The sequence below is a fragment of the Halichoerus grypus genome, chromosome 1, assembly GCF_964656455.1.
Source record: "Halichoerus grypus chromosome 1, mHalGry1.hap1.1, whole genome shotgun sequence".
Lineage (NCBI taxonomy): Eukaryota > Metazoa > Chordata > Mammalia > Carnivora > Phocidae > Halichoerus > Halichoerus grypus.
In genome coordinates this window covers 189,766,547-189,778,695 of record NC_135712.1, presented here as the reverse complement: position 1 = coordinate 189,778,695, position 12,149 = coordinate 189,766,547, and positions in this window count along the sequence as shown.

The window sequence follows — 12,149 nt, the reverse complement described above, 5'->3', positions numbered from 1 at the left end:
TGAACTGTCTTTTCCATAGCCCTTCATGAATGAATATTTGAATTCCATTTAATTATGCTCTTTGGTGTGGACTTGGTACTGTGAGATGTTATTGAGTCAACTTGTCCTTTACCACTATACAAGTCACATGGCAATAAAAGGGAGATTTTGTCCTCTCTTAGAAAAAAGTCATGAAAATACAGTTTTGAGAGACTGTTTTATGACTTCATTATAGTTTTTGTTTTGGGGAACTATAAATTCCACAGCAATCCTGGGCAACCTCTAGATTTCACATAGACATTTGTGGTCTCAGCCTGAAGTTTTGCAATCTTTCTACCTAGACATTTCTACCTTGATATTTAGACATTTGAACTGTTGTAATTCCATTAATGTTTGGGGGACAATAGAGAAGGCTGGAATTTTGAATTAATCATATGCATGATGGCCTAATCCATCTTCTTCACTGTGAACTCCTTGGGGTCAAGAGTCAATCCATAGGACACTGCATCCTGAATATATTCTATAAACACTCAATTGATCAAAGGTTAAATGGTCTCTTTAAAAGCCCACTGTTAACCACCATTGCAAGTTACAGTTATATTCTGAGAATAGATGGATTTTCCCTTAAGAAAACTGGCTTGAAAAAAAAATCCCAGGTTATAAACTAATTATTTAGACCAATACTATACAAGTATGATGAAAGCCTATGTCAAATTTTAAATATTCTAGTAGTCACACTAAAAAAAGTAACAGAAACAGGGAAGATTTATTTTAATAACCTTTTATTTAAGCTTGTATATCTAAGATATTGTTCAACATGTAATCAATATAAAAATTATTAATGAGATATTTTGTGCCCTTTTTGGTATGTATTTTAAGGATAAAAGAATAAAGAATAACAGAAATGTGTGTAAAATATCTCGATAATAATTTTTATTTTTAAAATACACCTCAATCTAGACAAGCTGTGTTTCAAGTGTTCAGTAGGCATATGTAGATGGTGGGTACCACAAAGGACAGTGTGGATTTAGTAGCTGATTGCATTTAAAAAATGATCCATCAGAAGATCCTTCTAAAGTAAGAGTTCCACTAGAGCATTTAAAATAAAATTCAAGTTACAAAGATGAGGTTTACATTATGGCCTTTTAGTAATGACTGTTTCATGGAGGGAGGTATACTTAAAGTGGAATAATTATGGAATACAGGTAAAGGCTCACCTTTAGCATCAATTACTGCTAACCAAATCACCACTGAAGGTAAATTAAATCAAGTATTTTAAATAAGGCTCAACAATTATAAACACTTCCAGTAAACACCTTGCTGATGGTGAAATAGCATTTTTAAGAACAAACGCTGAGAAGTGTGGGGAGAGCTTGAAATATTTGTAGCACATATGTGTGACAAGGGTCTGGATATGTCTTCTCTGGTTCTATAATGGGCAGCCTCTCAGCTACACCTCGCCCACTTCAAGTCAGAAATGAGAAACTTCAAGGGCTGTTGAACACTTGGGGAATTTTCACAGTGGAGCAGCTCAGGGTCATTTAGTGCAAACGTTGTGTAAATCATGATGCATTTGAAAAGCCTCTGCACCAGGTGGCCTCAGACCCCACCTGCTCAGTGAGTGGGTAGCAAGCAATGTTCATGCAGTGGAGAAATGCAGCCCTTGAGACCACTGGTGTCCTCTAGGCTCTCATTCTGCCTGAGTGTCATAGAAAGACCTTGGACTTTGTGCCAAAAGAGGTAGGCAAGTTCTTGCCCTGCCATTCTTTTATTGTGAGACCATAAACAAGCCATTGGGTGTTCCTCCACTTTAGGTGCTGAATTAGTCAGGATTCTCCAGAGAAGTAGAACCAATAGAAGACATACACACACACACAAATATAAATTTATTATAAGGTGTTGGCTCATGTGACGAAATGAGGTTAAGAAGTCCTGGAGACCCAGGAAAGGCCGGGCTGTAATATGAAGGCCAGAGAGCCAATGGTATGCATTCCAGTCTGAGTCTGAAGTCCTGAGAACCAGGAGCACCAAGGGCAGAAGATTAATGTCCTTCTCAAGCAGTCAGGCAGAGAGTGAACCTTCTTCACCTTTTTGTTCTATTCAGGCCCTCAGTGGATTGGAGGATGCCCACCCACATTGGGGAGGCCCATCTGCTTTACCAGTTCACTGAATCAAATGTTAATATCTTCCAGAAACACCCTCAGAGGCACAGCCAAAAATAACATTTAACAAAATATCAGAGCATCCTATAGCCTAGTCAATTGACACACAAAATTAACCACCACAGGTGTCTTATTTCTAAAACAAAAGGATTGGATGAGATCACCTCCAGGGTCTCTGGAGTTTCTGACATTCTATGATTCTTTGTCTCCTAGTGAATTATGTTAGTGAGTGTGGGTGTCTGAATGTGTGCATAAGAAAATATGTGGAGTATTAGCTCCTGATAGGAGTAAAGGGACGGTTAAAAGGCAAAAAGAAAAATCTCTGATAGGGGATGATGTAGGTTCAGGAGTCCTCAGAGAAATCAAAACTTTTTTTGTGTGTCCTTAAAGGAAAGACAAATTTTGTTAGTAATATATGAATAATTCTGACTTCAGCCATGTATAAGCATATATAGCAAACAATGAATGTTTTCCTTCAACTTTTCCTGCTTCCGCTATATTTCTCAGAGCTAACTACTGTCATTGGTGTAAAGTACATTTTTCTAGTCCTTTTCTCTGCATTTGATCATTGTGTGTGCATTGTGTGTGTATTCTTATTTTTAAAATAAATGGCATCATATTATATATATTTTTCTGTAACTTGCTTTTTTTCACCAATAATATATCTTGGAGATATTTTTATTAGTGTACATACGTCTATTTCATACTTTTGAACAAATCCCACATTAATGTACCACAATTTATTTAAACATTTTTCCCAAGTGATGAGTATTTAGGTTGCTTACAGTCTTTCACTATTACATCATTGCTATGAATACCCCTGAGATCACATTTTTATGCGCATGTCTAAGTATTTCAAGAGATAGAGTCCAAGAAATGGGATTGCTGAGTCAAAAGGTCTGTCTGCTTTTAATTTTGATGAGTACTGCTAAATTACCTTCTACAAAAGCCCTCACCAGCAATAATATTAAAAGGCCTACTTCTTCATAGAAGAATCGACACACCATTATCAATGTATATTTTTAAAAACTTTTGCTAATCTTACTGTTTTATTTTATAATTCCTCAACTTTTGGAGAGCTTAGGTTCTCTTCAAATATTTATTGGACTTTTGTATTTTTTCTATGAAATGTCTATTCATATTCTCTTCACAAGTTTCTAAGAAGTTATTTGTCTATTCTTTATTGATTCACAGGAGCACTATTCATATTCTGGATATTAATGCTGTCCTTTGTCTTGCATAAATCTCTTGCATACATTTTTCCCAGCTTCTCTTTTTAACTCTATGATATATTTTGCCATATAGAAATCTTTAATCCTTTAATCTTTATGTTTATTTATATATATATTTTGTTTCTATTCTTGCTTAAAACAAGATTATTTTACAATGATCCTCCTGAACTGTTGATTCTATAATACTAGAAGACAAACATATGTGTATTGATGTGTATTATACTGGTAATGAAAAGAGATTTCAAAGAGTCTTCAAAATATGCGTTATTACTGGTGTTTCTGAAGATCTCCTATCAGTGAAAGTGTACGATTCTTTGCATCCCTTTCTCCTCATCCCTCCATGGGACACTTGATGGCTTGCTTTCTCTGGCACAAAACAAGCCCATGCACAAGATGAACCAACCTGTCAGTGGTTAAAATTGGCCCTCCCATCCATTTCCCTGTACTGATGGTGTCTGCATTTACTCCAGCTCCTGACCTCTACACAGCAAGTCTGTTTCTCCTGATCTTCTGTTTTCATAACCAGAATATGCTAACTTCTGTCTTCTCGAAGACTGTTTTTGTTCCTTCCCTCTCTCCCCCCATCTATTCCTCCTTCTTTCTCTTCCTTCCTTTCTCTTTCTTTCTCTCCTTTCTCTCTTTCTTTCCCCTTGCTCCTACTCTCCTCCTCTGTCTGTCTGTCTCTGTCGGTCTCTCTCTCTCTCTCTCACACACACACACACACACATTTAGTGAGCATACAGAGTGTGTTAGGGGCTTTTCCACATGCTCTAGGGCACAATGATGAACAAAGCAGGCAGGTCCCTCCATCATGGAGCTTGTGTTCAGTGTTATTGATGCTGTTCTTTTTATCAGGCTTTGCAGTCTGCAAAGCTCACACTCATAAACACAACTGGGCGGGGGGGTGAAGGGCATGGATTTTGGTGTCTGGGAGACCTGAGTTCAGATTCTGTCTTTATCTCTTTTAATCTGTGTGACTTGGGTTAGGTTATTTCAGCTCTTCCTGAATCCCAGTTTGCCTTCCTATAGAGTAGGGAGATTAATAGCACCTATCACACAAGATTGCTGCAAGGATGGAATAAAGTGTGTGAAGAATGTAGCCCTGTGCTAGAATCTAGTAAATACAATCAGTAAATGGCAGGCAAAATTCTTACTATCTCACTTTATCCTCAAAAATAATCTGTAGGGTGGTGGCTGAGTAGAAATTATCAACCCTCATTTCAGAGATAAGGAAACTAAGACTTGGTGCAGATGCAGTCACTGGGATGTCCTGGGTAGAGGGTGTGATTGCCACCCAGACCAACCTTGGGGTTTTGCTCTCTCTGTGTACCACCTGTGTTTCCATTTCCTTAATACTCTCCTTAAGTTGACTACTCTTTAAACTTTAGCTTGAATAAGTACCTAGAATACCTGTGAAAAACATGGATTTGAAATGCTGGTTTTGTCTTATTTCATATACGTGGAAAGAAAAAGAAATACTTTGAGCTTTCTAGAACCATCATCTGAGTCCCACCCAGAATAGCCTCAGGTGATATTGGTGGTATGCATCCCCTGTAATATATGATGATGTCCCAAGATCCACGCCTAAAACAAACTGTAGTGGCTGGGGTCAGTGTTCTCTCAGTCCATGAAGAAATGATGCTCCAGTTCCCAAGCTACAGTGGAGCCACCCTGTCAACCAGCCCAAGCCTGGTTTTGTGAAATGCCAGTGTAGCCCCATTTGTCCAGTGGTCCTTAACATCACCAAAGAAAATGAAGTTAATTCAATGTAATTTAAATGGATACATTGTGAGTAGCACATGAATATATCAACCACGTGTGGAAGTGGGGGCATCCTGCATGGAGTCCAAGAGTAGGGTTGGTGCTGAAAGTATGTGGGAGTGTTGGCTTCATTGGTCACAGCCAACACATCTACTGAAGTCAGGGATGCTCAGCCACAATGTGAATATTTTGTCCAATTCTGGGTCACACAGTTGTAAGGACACTGTTCTCATTGGGGGAGGGAGGGGTGTGATGGACATGAGTAAGGAAGTTGGGGGAAGAAAACCATATCCCATCAGGAATGCCTTGAGAGGGTTGTTCTGGAAGACCAGGGCTCACTGCCCGGGGTTACTCCAGACAGCCTGCATGGAACCCAATGACTTAGTTCAGCCCTAACTTAGAGATGGTTTCTCAGAAGTGGAGCTGCTCTCCTTTCTGTTCCCACAGCACCCCAGGCTTCCCTCTATCCCTGCATTTGCCACACTCTGCTATATCTCCCACGTTCATTTATTCCCTTTTCATCAAATACTTATTGAGGACCTACTACATGCTATGCCTCATGATGTGCTCTAGAAACACAGAGGTAAACACACAATAGAGATGGACCTTAGAGAACTTATTATCTAGTAGGCATTATAGTATATGCCCTATCCATAGTTAAAAATGTCACTACCATTTGTGGTGGATAATAAAACATGTTTAATATATTATAAAGCCTATTTCAAGATTGCAAATTCTATTTAAATTCATAATAAGAGGTAAGTACTGTTATTAACTCCCATTTTACAGATGTGGAAACTGAGACTCAGAGATATTAGCCTCCTTGCTCATGATCAGACAACAAGTGACAGAGGCAGGATTCAAATCTACTTCAGAAGCAAATGTTGAATGAATGAGTTGTTCAAATTAAAACAGCTTGCTAAAGAAAACAGGTGTCTAAGCTGCATGATGGGCATGTCAGATTTCCAACCCTTTCCCCACGCCCAAGCAGAGGCTGGATGAAATGTTTCAAAGGCATAATAGAATCATGAGCCATTGGCTAGATGGCCATCCCTCCATGCCCCTATGATTCTTAGACCATCCCTAAGAAAGAAGCTTGCCTTCTTGGTTAAGATACTGGCCTGGGGTGCTGCACAGCATAAAAGCAGCCCTGATAGGCATTCTTTCCAAACCTCTGGTAGAAGCTATAGATGATGGAAGAAAGCAAAAGGACTCTTGAGCCCAAGAGAACTTGAAAGGCCTGGTTAGATTTTTTTTTTTAATTTTTTTATTGTTATGTTAATCCCCATACATTACATCATTAGTTTTAGATATAGTGTTCCATGATTCATTGTTTGTGCATAACACCCAGTGCTCCATGCAGAACGTGCCCTCCTCAATACCCATCACCAGGCTAACCCATCCTCCCACCCCCCTCCCCTCTAGAACCCTCAGTTTGTTTTTCAGAGTCCATCGTCTCTCATGGTTCTTCTCCCCCTCCGATTTCCCCCCCTTCATTCTTCCCCTCCTGCTACATTCTTCTTCTTTTTTTCTTTCTTAACATATATTGCATTATTTGTTTCAGAGGTACAGATCTGATATTCAACAGTCTTGTACAATTCACAGCGCTTACCAGAGCACATGCCCTCCCCAGTGTCCATCACCCAGTCACCCCATCCCTCCCACCCCACCCCCCACTCCAGCAACCCTCAGTTTGTTTCCTGAGATTAAGAATTCCTCATATCAGTGAGGTCATATGATACATGTCTTTCTCTGTTTGACTTATTTCGCTCAGCATAATACCCTCCAGTTCCATCCACGTCGTTGCAAATGGCAAGATCTCATTCCTTTTGATGGCTGCATAATATTCCATTGTATATATATACCACTTCTTCTTTATCCATTCATCTGTTGATGGACATCTTGGCTCTTTCCACAGTTTGGCTATTGTGGACATTGCTGCTATAAACATCGGGGTGCACATACCCTTTCGGGTCCCTACTTTTGTATCTTTGGGGTAAATACCCAGGAGTGCAATTGCTGGATCATATGGTAGCTCTATTTTCAACTTTTTGAGGAACCTCCATACTGTTTTCCAGAGTGGCTGCACCAGCTTGCATTCCCGCCAACAGTGTAGGAGGGTTCCCCTTTCTCCGCATCCCCGCCAACATCTGTCATTTCCTGACTTGTTAATTTTAGCCATTCTGACTGGTGTGAGGTGGTATCTCATTGAGGTTTTGATTTGGATTTCCCTGATGCCGAGCGATATTGAACACTTTTTCATGTGTCTGCTGGCCATTTGGATGTCTTCTTTGGAAAAATGTCTGTTCATGTCTTCTGCCCATTTCTTGATTGGATTCTTTGTTCTTTGGGTATTGAGTTTAAGAAGTTCTTTATAGATTTTGGATACTAGCCCTTTATCTGATATGTCATTTGCAAATATCTTCTCCCATTCTGTCAGTTGTCTTTTGGTTTTGTTGACTGTTTCCTTTGCTTTGCAAAAGCTTTTTATCTTGATGAAGGCCCAATAGTTCATTTTTGCCCTTGCTTCCCTTGCCTTTGGCGATGTTTCTAGGAAGAAGTTGCTGCGGCTGAGGTCGAAGAGGTTGCTGCCTGTGTTCTCCTTTAGGATTTTGATGGACTCCTGTCTCACATTGAGGTCTTTCAACCATTTGGAGTCTATTTATGTGTGTGGTGTAAGGAAATGGTCCAGTTTCATTCTTCTGCATGTGGCTGTCCAATTTTCCCAACACCATTTGTTGAAGAGACTGTCTTTTTTCCACTGGACATTCTTTCCTGCTTTGTCAAAGATCAGTTGACCATAGAGCTGAGGGTCCATTTCTGGGCTCTCTATTCTGTTCCATTGATCTATGTGTCTGTTTTTGTGCCAGTACCATACTGTCTTGATGATGACAGCTTTGTAGTAGAGCTGGAAGTCCGGAATTGTGATGCCGCCAGCTTTGCTTTTCTTTTTCAACATTCCTCTGGCTATTCGGGGTCTTTTCTGGTTCCATACAAATTTTAGGATTATTTGTTCCATTTCTTTGAAAAAAGTGGATGGTATTTTGATGGGGATTGCATTGAATGTGTAGATTGCTCTAGGTAGGATTGACATCTTCACAATATTTGTTCTTCCAATCCATGAGCATGGAACGTTTTTCCATTTCTTTGTGTCTTCCTCAATTTCTTTCATGAGTATTTTATAGTTTTCTGAGTACAGATTCTTTGCCTCTTTGGTTAGATTTATTCCTAGGTATCTTATGGTTTTGGGTGCAATCGTAAATGGGATCGACTCCTTAATTTCTCTTTCTTCTGACTTGTTGTTGGTGTATAGGAATGCCACTGACTTCTGTGCATTGATTTTATATCCTGCCACTTGACTGAATTCCTGTATGAGTTCTAGCAGTTTGGGGGTGGAGTCTTTGGGATTTTCCACATAAAGTATCATATCATCTGCAAAGAGTGAGACTTTGACTTCTTCTTTGCCGATTTGGATGTCTTTTATTTCTTTTTGTTGTCTGATTGCTGTGGCTAGGACTTCCAATACTATGTTGAATAGCAGTGGTGATAGTGGACATCTCTGCCGCGTTCCTGACCTTAGGGGGAAAGCTCTCAGTTTTTCCCCATTGAGAACGATATTCGCTGTAGGTTTTTCATAGATGGCTTTTATGATATTGAGGTATGTACCCTCTATGCCTATACTCTGAAGAGTTTTGATCAAGAAAGGATGCTGTACTTTGTCAAATGCTTTTTCTGCATCTATTGAGAGGATCATATGATTCTTGTTCTTTCTTTTGTTAATGTATTGTATCATGTTGATTGATTTGCGGATGTTGAACCAACCTTGCAGCCCAGGGATAAATCCCACTTGGTCGTGGTGAATAATCCTTTTAATGTACTGTTGGATCCTATTGGCTAGTATTTTGGTGAGAATTTTTGCATCCATGTTCATCAGGGATATTGGTCTGTAATTCTCCTTTTTGATGAGGTCTTTGTCTGGTTTTGGGATCAAGGTAATGTTGGCCTCATAAAATGAGTTTGGAAGTTTTCCTTCCATTTCTATTTTTTGGAACAGTTTCAGAAGGATAGGTATTAATTCTTCTTGAAATGTTTGGTAGAATTCCCCTGGGAAGCCATCTGGCCCTGGGCTTTTGTGTTTTGGGAGATTTTTGATGACTGCTTCAATTTCCTTAGTGGTTATAGGTCTGTTCAGGTTTTCTCTTTCTTCCTGGTTCAGTTTTGGTAGTTGATACATCTCTAGGAATGCATCCATTTCTTCCGGGTTATCTAATTTGCTGGCATAGAGTTGCTCATAATATGTTCTTATAATTGTTTGTATTTCTTTGGTGTTGGTTGTGATCTCTCCTCTTTCATTCATGATTTAGTTGATTTGGGTCATTTCTCTTTTCTTTTTGGTAAGTCTGGCCAGGGGTTTATCAATCTTGTTAATTCTTTCAAAGAACCAGCTCCTTGTTTCGTTGATCTGTTCTACTGTTCTTTTGGTTTCTATTTCATTGATTTCTGCTCTGATCTTTATTATTTCTCTTCTCCTGCTGGGTTTAGGCTTTATTTGCTGTTCTTTCTCCAGCTCCTTTAGGTGTAGGGTTAGGTTGTGTACTTGAGACCTTTCTTGTTTCTTGAGAAAGGCTTGTAATGCTATATACTTTCCTCTTAGGACTGCCTTTGCTGTATCCCAAAGATTTTGAATAGTTGTGTTTTCATTTTCATTGGTTTCCATGAATTTTTTTAATTCTTCTTTAATTTCCTGGTTGACCCATTCATTCTTCAGTAGGATGCTCTTTAGCCTCCATGTATTTGAGTTCATTCCGACTTTCCTCTTGTGATTGAGTTCTAGTTTCAAAGCATTGTGGTCTGAAAATAGGCAGGGAATGATCCCAATCTTTTGGTACCAGTTGAGACCTGATTTATGACCTAGGATGTGATCTATTCTGGAGAATGTTCCATGGGCACTAGAGAAGAATGTGTATTCTGTTGCTTTGGGATGGAATGTTCTGAATATGTCTGTGAAGTCCATTTGGTCCAGTGTGTCATTTAAAGTCTTTATTTCCTTGTTGATCTTTTGCTTAGACGATCTGTCCATTTCAGTGAGGGGGGTGTTAAAGTCCCCCACTATTATTGTATTGTTGTCGATGTGTTTCTTTGCTTTTGTTATTAATTGCCTTATATAATTGGCTGCTCCCATGTTAGGGGCATAGATATTTACAATTGTTAGATCTTCTTGTCGGATAGACCCTTTAAGTAGGATATAGTGTCCTTCCTCATCTGTTATTATAGTCTTTGGTTTAAAATCTAATTTGTCTGATATAAGGATTGCCACCACAGCTTTCTTTTGGTGTCCATTAGCATGGTAAATGGTTTTCCACCCCTTCACTTTCAATCTGGGGGTGTCTTTAGTTCTAAAATGAGTCTCTTGCAGACAGCATATCGATGGGTCTTGTATTTTAATCCAATCTGATAGCCTGTGTCTTTTGATTGGGGCATTTAGCCCATTTACATTCAGGGTAACTATTGAAAGATAGGAATTTAGTGCCATTGTATTGCCTGTAAGATGACTGTTACTGTATATTGTCTGTGTTCCTTTCTGGTCTATGTTACTTTTAGGCTCTCTCTTTGCTTAGAGGACCCCTTTCAATATTTCTTGTAGGGCTGGTTTCATGTTTGCAAACTCCTTTAGTTTTTGTTTGTCCTGGAAGCTTTTTATCTCTCCTTCAATTTTCAATGACAGCCTAGCTGGATATAGTATTCTTGGCTGCATATTTTTCTTATTTAGTGCTCTGAATATATCCTGCCAGTCCTTTCTGGCCTGCCAGGTCTCTGTGGATAAGTCTGTTGCCAATCTAATGTTTCTACCATTGTAGGTTACATATCTCTTCTCCCGAGCTGCTTTCAGGATTTTCTCTTTGTCTCTGAGACTCGTAAGTTTTACTATTAGATGTCAGGGTGTTGACCTATTTTCATTGATTTTGAGAGGCATTCTCTGTGCTTCCTGGATTTTGATGCCTGTTTCCTTCCCCAAATTAGGGAAGTTCTCTGCTATAATTTGCTCCATTATACCTTCTGCCCTTCTCTCTCTTTCTTCTTCTTCTGGGATCCCAATTATTCTAATGTTGTTTCGTCTTATGGTATCGTTTATCTCTCGAATTCTGCCCTCGTGATCCAATAGTTGTTTATCTCTCTTTTTCTCAGCTTCTTTATTTTCCATCATTTGGTCTTCTATCTCACTGATTCTTTCTTCTGCCTCATTTATCCTAGCAGTTAGCGCCTCCATATTTGATTTCACCTCATTAATAGCCTTTTTGATTTCTACTTGGTTAGATTTTAGTTCTTTTACTTCTCCAGAAAGGGTTTCTCTAATAACTTCCATGCTTTTTTCAAGCCCAGCTAGTATCTTTAAAGTGTTGATTCTGAACTCTAGATCTGACATCGTACTAATGTCCGTATTGAGTAGGTCCCTGGCAGTCGGTACTACCTCTTGTTCTTTTTGTTGAGGTGATTTTTTCTGTCTTGTCATCTTGTGCAGAGGAGAATAGATTAACGAGAGAACAAAATGTTAGCAGGGTAACAACGTCCCCAGAAAATATACTCTAAGCAAATCAGAAAAGACCTGAAGCAGTGGGAAAAGAAAGGAAAAGAGAGAAAAAAGAAAAAGAAAGAAAAAAAGAAAAAAGAAAAAGATAAAGATAAAAACAAACAAAAACAGAACAAAACAAAACAAAACAAAAACAGAATGTGATCAAATATGATCAGGCTGGTTTATAGATCAGTGCCACACACTAGATTTTGGGTGTATTTTGGTCTGTTAAAAGAAAGTGCCTCCCAGAATTTTAAAGAAAGAAAAACTTATATATGTACAAAAATAAGGGTTGATATGATGAAGGGATGGAATATGAGTGTAAAAATGGAAATTATAAAAAATTTTATAAAAGGAATTGATAAGTTGTTTGAAAAAAGAAAGAAGAGGATTTAAAAAAAAAGAAAAGATCAGAATGGCTAAAATTAACAAGTCAGGAATTGA